Raw genomic sequence first — 7,716 nt, 5'->3', positions numbered from 1 at the left:
GACCCGGGCCCGGGCCCGGACCCGGGTTTTGCCCGGGTTTCCGGGCCCGGGCCGGGCCCGGGCCCGGGCACGACCGGGCCGGGCCGGGCCCGGGCTCCGGGCTTTTTGGACACCCCTAGTTGTGATGCTTGGTTAGAGACTCTCCAAATGTGGGGTCTTTTCCTCCATTTCCAGCCTCTTTATGCATAATCTCCTTTTCCTCTATATTGTCTGTTGGCTTGTAAAGAGTTCACTTATTCACTCATCACATGTAATCGGTATTCCAGATGAACACAAGGTCCATCTTCTCTGTGCATTGCATCCATCTCACACAAATCTCAATTGCCACATATGAATAGGCGATCGTGAACCTTAATGAGTGCAGTGGTTTCTTAATTGCAAATAGACACCACGTAGTATCACCTGGTTGCAGTGGCGTAGCCAGGATTTATTTTGCCCTGGACGAAAAAATAATCCTGGCTGGCAATGAATCCCAAGGCGCAAACATCGGCGAAGGAGATGCCTCGTCCTCCTGCTCCTCCGTCATCCGAGTCGGCACAAAACCTAGCTTTGAGCGGGGAAGCGAGAAGAAGCTCCTCGAGCTCGACCGTCAAGGGGCTCCCCTCGTCGGAGTCGACGACAGGCCTCTAGAAGTCGACGACGGGACTCCTCGATTTTACTTTCTTGCCCTGTGTAGCTACCCAGGGCAAGCCCCATGTGGCTCCGCCACTGCCCGGTTGCAAATGGATCCCATGTAGCTCTATTTGTGCGAATAGAACCTCCTCCCTCCCCCTGAATTTATTACTCCTGCAATTGTTTAAAATAAAATTTGCGGAGAATAGACCTCTTATTATTCTATTGGTGAGCAGAGATCCCTAATTGGTAACTTTTGCGAGAGTTTGATAAGTTCATTAATAGGTGTATTTGCCCTGAAGTATATACTATAGGGGGGCTTATTCACACAAATTGAACTACATGATGTTTATTTGCGATTGGGTGCTACTATAGAGGGTCAATTTGCAATTGACTCTAGCTAAAGTAACTACAACTTTCAAAACTCTAACTACTTGTGAATTGTATATAGGTGATTTTTTTAAAAAAAAAGACCATTTTCAAAAAATAATTAGAAAAAACGATCTTTTTGCTAAATAATTAGCAAAATCGATCTCTTTTTGGCTCACTCATTAAAACTAGCCAAAAAGAGTTCGATTTTTGAAAATTTTGATGTTTAGAATACATGAGAATATTAGTCACGTGTGTTATTCCCATGTGTTTAGCGAGCGTTAATAAAGTACATGGGACTAGTAGTCCCATGTGAATAACAAAGACTACCTAGTGCGAAATCTATATACACGGGACTGTCAGTCCTGTGTATTAAACAGTGTCAGTCTTGTGTATTAAACAGAGACACCCATGGGGTTGCCAGACAAGTACACGGGACTACTAGCCCAATGTATTTGTCAAGGTATAACTATATCCAACCGTGCCAAAAAATTAGGGCACAATCACATCTCTCTTGTTCTCGTTCTCTCTCTCTCTCTCTCTCTCAACTCTCTCTCAAGATCTCTCTCTCTCTCTCTCTCTCTCTCTCAAGATCTCTCTCCCCCCCCCCCCCCCCCCTCTCTCTCTTTCTCTCTCTCAACTCTCTCTCGATCTCTCTTCCATGCCCCCATTCATCCTCTCCCACCAATTTGCATGGAGAGCCAAGTTATATAGAGAGCAAGAGTTCCTCCCATATGCTTTGAGATTGTGGAGATGCATGTGCCAGATCACATGCTTAGATAGTTCACTTTGGCACTGTACATTCCACAAGAAGTTAAAAGAACAGAGAAAAATGCCGAGAAAGGTGGGCATTAGATAAACTGGGCAAATGCACATCATCACTACATACACAGAAGGACTGATCAACATTTTAGTATTGTGGAGCAGATTGATCCTTCTCAGCAGATATCAGATTATACCAGGTGATATTGGGGAATACTAGAATGTGGATAATAATTCAGACCACGGCTCCACTCAATGAACACTAAAAACACGCCCTACAAAAAAATACGTGCAAAGGGGTGTAGATGAGAAAGAACTTGTAATTAATTTACTATGAAGTCCACTTATTTTGTATTATTACAATTTGCTTATATATGTAACTTTTTGACTTAATTACATATAGATGTTATTGATAATATTAAGGGCATTGCAAATGAGGGTCTAGCATTTTCTATCGCGGGAATAGATCCAGAGTACATGCATCTCTGTATCAGTGGATGGTGCAAATGGTTCGTAGAGCTTTGAATCGAACTTTTGAGGAAATTCATAATGGTCTCGAGGTGATGGCACAAGAGGATCTCTTATACACTTACCGACCAAATAGATGCTGACGAGATCGATCTTGTATGAATGATAATTAAGCTAGATCGTCACAATGACACATGCAACTGGAGAGTGAGCTCGTGCAAGCTCAAGTCCGTGAAGGACGACGACAATCTGAGCGGGCACGAAAAGGGAGACAAAGGGGAAGGGGTGGACTTCTAGGTTGTATGTGATATATTTATGAATTTTCTATATGGACTCTATTTAAGTTATCGATATAGGTTATTTGTAAATAAATAAACTTGATATATTTGGATTTGTTGTAATATTTTGGTATATGGATATAATATGTGTTGTCGTGAAATGTTATCTATTGTGTTTTGTTGTGATGTTTTTGTTGGATAGCGGATTCCTAATCTATTTTGGTAACATGAGATTATTAGGATTCCTAATCTATTTTGGTAACATGAGGTTATTAGGATTCCTAATTTATTTTGGCAATAGGTTATTAGGATTCCTAATTTGATTTGGCTTTTGGTTTAGAATTCCTAGTATGTTTATGATTTTAGGATTTCTATATATATGGAACAATTGGAAGAGAGAATTTGGAGAAGCAAATTGGGGATATTTGAAGCATAGAAAAGAGGTATTTTCTGAGCTATTTGTTTAGGGTTTTGTTTGGAGAGATTAAGAGCTTGTTGGTGAGATTAGTTTGTTCCTTCGAGTGAGTTGTAATCTCAGTTTGTACTCTTTCTCTATTAGTGAAAACCCCATCCCCTTTCTTGCCCCGTGGACGTAGGCAACCGCCGAACCACGTTAAAATTGGTATTTTGTTTGTGCATTGATATTTAGTTCATTTGGCTCTCTTGGATTGGCGTTTGGTTTGGTTCCTCGACACAGCTTTTGGCACAACAATTTGGTATCATAGCTCAGGCTACGCTTAGGCTATTTGGAGGAGTAGATCGATTTGGGAAGCTCGTCTAGGGTTTCAGTTTGTGAGAAAGGTGGGATCTTTTCGGTAAAGCTTCTTTCTTTTCTCAGTTTTGGATCTATTCTTCGTTTGTTTTCGCATTGGTTGTTGGTGTGTTGAGGATTATGGCCGAGAAAGAGGGAGTTGAGGGTAGTTCTTCAGGTGTGAAGACTGTCCAAAGTTTGAGTATCCACTCGATGAAGATTGACGTGGAGAAGTTCAATGGCACTAATAATTTTGGACTTTGGCGATGCGAAGTCTTGAATGCGCTCAATACGTAGAATTTGGAAGATACGTTGGAGTTGGACGGGAAACTGGACGACATTGATGATAAGGTTTGGAAAAAGTTGAATCGGACAACATATGGTGTGATTAGGTCTTGTCTCACTCAAGATCTAAAATATGATGTGATGAATGAGACTTCCGCGAAGAAGATTTGGGAGGTCCTAGAGAGCAAGTAATTGACGAAGAGCGTTGAAAACCGCTTGCATTTGAAGAGGAGATTTTATCGCTTCCAATTGAAGAAGGGGACATCCATTAGTGATCACATGAACCACTACACGAAGCTTCTTGCAGATTTGGCGAATGTAGATATCATTGTTGAAAATGAGGACAAGGCGTTGCTATTGTTGAGTTCCTTGCCCGACGAGGAATATGAGACGTTTGTCCTTACTCTTATTAATGAGAATGCATCTCTTTCATATAGTAAGGTCACCGCTGCATTAGTGAATTACCAACTCAGGAAGAAGGACAATGAGACTTTTATTGAGCCGGTAGCGGGGGCATTGGTTGCAAGAGCAAAGGGTCCAAACCGAGGTAGAAGGTCACATTCTAGAGGAGCACATCTTGGAATTCGTAGGAATCAGTGTGCTTTTTATAAAGAAGATGGACATTGGAAAGCTGAATGCTCGTAGGAATCAGTGTGCTTTTTATAAAGAAGATGGACATTGGAAAGCTGAATGCCCAAAGTTGAATGATTAAATCGGGAAGAATAAGGGGAAAGCTATACAAGCTTCAGAGGTGAATATTGTTAAGACTAGTGGCAACAATTCAGATTCGAATTCTTCAGGCTACTCATTATCTGTACTGCCGTCAGTTTGTGTTGCCTACTCTACAGAGTGGATGTTGGATTCGGGCGCTACATACCATATTTGTCCTAGGAGGGATTGGTTCTCCAGCTTTTAGGAGTTGGAAAGAGAAGATTTCGTGCTTATGGGGAATGATCATAAATGCTCTATTGGTGGTATCGGTACCGTTCGAATCAGGATGAGTGACGAGGTGATTCAGGAGTTAGTTAGAGTGAGGTTCGTTCCTCAGTTGAAGAAGAACATCATTTCACTTGGAGCTTTGGAGGCAGCAGGCTATAGGGTGACCTTAGCGGATGCACGCTCAAAGGTTACATTTGGGGTCCATGATTGTGATGAAGGACGTCAGAAAGAGTAACTTATACTATTTGCTTGGGAGCACGATGATTGATAGAGCTTTGACGACTTTATTGGATTTGGCTAGATTGTGTCGTTGTTTGGTGCTGGGGTATTTGATTGGTGATGTCGTGCATAGGTTGTTGAGGAGTGCTTTGACCTGTAGATGGAAGTCCTTTGAGCACATTGGGATGAGCAAGACCGAGGTGGAGTTTGGCACTCCTATCCATCGAGCGAGGAGTCTTTTAGGAGGTGTTTAGTTAGGCATTTGGGGGCCTTCCAAGGAGGCATCATTGGGAGGTAATCATTTTGTAGTTTCCGTAGTTGGTGATTGTTCTAGACATTATTGGATCGCGACCAGTTCTCGTTGGTGTAAAGTCCTAGAAGTCAACAATAATTAGAAGTAGTGTATTGGCAGAAGGGTAACTCGTTGTTCTAGCTTTGGTAGGGGTCCTTTCTTGCGTTTGTGTCGAGCTCACGGCAATAGGAGACACTTCATTGGTATGGAGACTTTAGGGCGACAATATGAGATGACAGTTTCGATGGGTTCCTTTCTGGAGGAGGATCGGCGTTGGTTGTCAAGCATTGATTCTGAAGCTTCGACATATTTGGGTCATCTTAGTCATAGGTCGCCGACTGCTGTATTAGGAGTTATTAGATCTGGTGGAGCTGCTTCAGATTTTGGTCGACGTCGGATATTTGGTTACCCAGTATTTGGTCACATCGAGGATGTGAGATTTGATCCGATTGCGCGTTTGGGGTTCGGAGGCTCAGTTGATTATCGTTTGGGAGCTTCTGATTTTGTTCTGAGCAGGTATGTCACTTTTGACTCTCGGCAGGTGGAGAGTATTGATCAGATCGTTTGGATATCACAGCAGGTGGAGAGTGATACTACTCCACGTTGGGTGGAGATTACTCCACATACTTCAGATCATACTGCGTCATTTGGGATTCCAGCTGAGGTGACACAGGTTGGGGATCATTTGATTTCGGATGCAGATGATGGATTGGTTTTGGATTCGGTTGCAGCTGGTGGACATGATTTGGATACGGCCATTGGTTCACCTCAGATGGAGGTGTTTGATTTGTATCAGTTTGGGGCCGCTATCAGTTGCAGATCCGTTGGCGATATTGGGGAAGAGTTGCAGACTTTTCTATTTGATTGAGAGCCTTTGGAGGCCGTTTGGATGAACTACGTGAATGCTTGATTCCTTGGGCAAGAGGATACGTAGGCAGTCTTTATGATGCAGCCGATTTAGTGAGTAGATACCGACGTTTGGGTAAGTGATCGCACTCCCGTTTGGGTCTCGACTTGTTGTGGATTGAGTCCGTTGTTGTTGATCGTTTTACTTTGTACTGGACGCAACAAGTGAGGCATTTGGTTTGGTCGGTGTCGGCTCAGTTTTGGAAAAACTTCGTCGAGGTGAAGAATTGTTGGATAGCGGATTCCTAATCTATTTTGGTAACATGAGGTTATTAGGATTCCTAATCTATTTTGGTAATAGGTTATTAGGATTCCTAATTTGATTTGGCTTTTGGTTTAGAATTCCTAGTATGTTTATGATTTTAGGATTTCTATATATATGGAACAATTGAAAGAGAGAATTTGGAGAAGCAAATTGGGGATATTTGAAGCACAGAAAAGAGGTATTTTCTGAGCTATTTGTTTAGGGTTTTGTTTGGAGAGATTAAGAGCTTGTTGGTGAGATTAGTTTGTTCCTTGGAGTGAGTTGTAATCTCAGTTTGTACTCTTTCTCTATTAGTGAAAACCACATCCCCTTTCTTGCCCCGTGGACGTAGGTAATCGCCGAACCACGTTAAAATTGGTATTTTGTTTGTGCATTGATATTTAGTTTGTTTGGCTCTCTTGGATTGGCGTTTGGTTTGGTTTCTCGACACAGCTTTTGGCACAACAGTTTTGGATTGATTAGATGTGTATTAAGTTATGTTTATCTTTATATATATATATATAATATATATATTTATATATATATAATATAAGTATAAATATATATATATATATATACTATATATATACTATATTAATAGAGATGAACGAGAGATGAGAAGAGAGCAGAGAGAGAGAGATGAGAAATAATGGGTACTGCTTAGTGTGGGTGCACAATCCGCTCCACTCATTCAAATGGGGACCACATCTCACATGTGCTTAGAGGCTGAGATACTGCCCACACCATTTGAATGAGTGGAGCGCAGATTATGTCATCTCACTACCAAAGCATAAATTTTGTCTTGGTTACCAAACGCACCGATTTTCTCAATATATATATTATACCGTATAATATATATATATATATAGTATATACAATGATATATATTATATAATATAGTACAAGGTGAATTTGAATATTTTTATGCACAAGAAATATTGTATTTATGCAGGAAATAAGTTAAAACATATGCGTGCATGTTTTGAGCTGTCTGTGTTGAGAAAACACATGGGAGTACTAGTCTTGAGTTTTTTCGACTTTGTTTAAATGCTAATTAGCGCTTGCTAAACGCACAGGACTAATAATCCCGTGTGTTTTAAACATCAAATTTTGCAAAACCGACTTTTTTTTTTGCCAGTCTTGGTGAGCTGACAAAAAAAATCGATTTTGCTAATTATTTAATAAAAATGTTATTTTTATTAATTATTTATTAAAAAGGGTCTATTTTTAAAAGTTCTCCTCGTATATATCACCCTCTATCTGAGGTGTCTTGATAGAATCTCTATTCGCCGCATATTTCATATGCCAGTTCAATAGGATTGAGTCTCCATTTTCTTGCTAGGGTCCATCATAGTCTAGCAGTTGTTGGGAGAAAGGAGACAAAAGAAAATGCACATCCTCTCCAACCAAAGAAATATTCTATAAACTGACAATCATTTATATTCCTCTCCTAATAGGTTAAATCTACCTATCACAATAATGGGATAAGTTAGGAGCTGCAATAACTGCAATCTACGAAATGCTTGAATATAAGTTTCTGCATTGAGGATAAGAAATTTCTTAAGCAGAAAGTGCAGATCAGCCCTGATCA

This window comes from Asparagus officinalis, chromosome 7 (genome assembly GCF_001876935.1).
Source record: "Asparagus officinalis chromosome 7, Aspof.V1, whole genome shotgun sequence".
Classification (NCBI taxonomy): Eukaryota; Viridiplantae; Streptophyta; class Magnoliopsida; order Asparagales; family Asparagaceae; genus Asparagus; species Asparagus officinalis.
The sequence above is the reverse complement of the archived record's forward strand: the minus strand, read 5'-3'. Positions refer to the sequence as shown.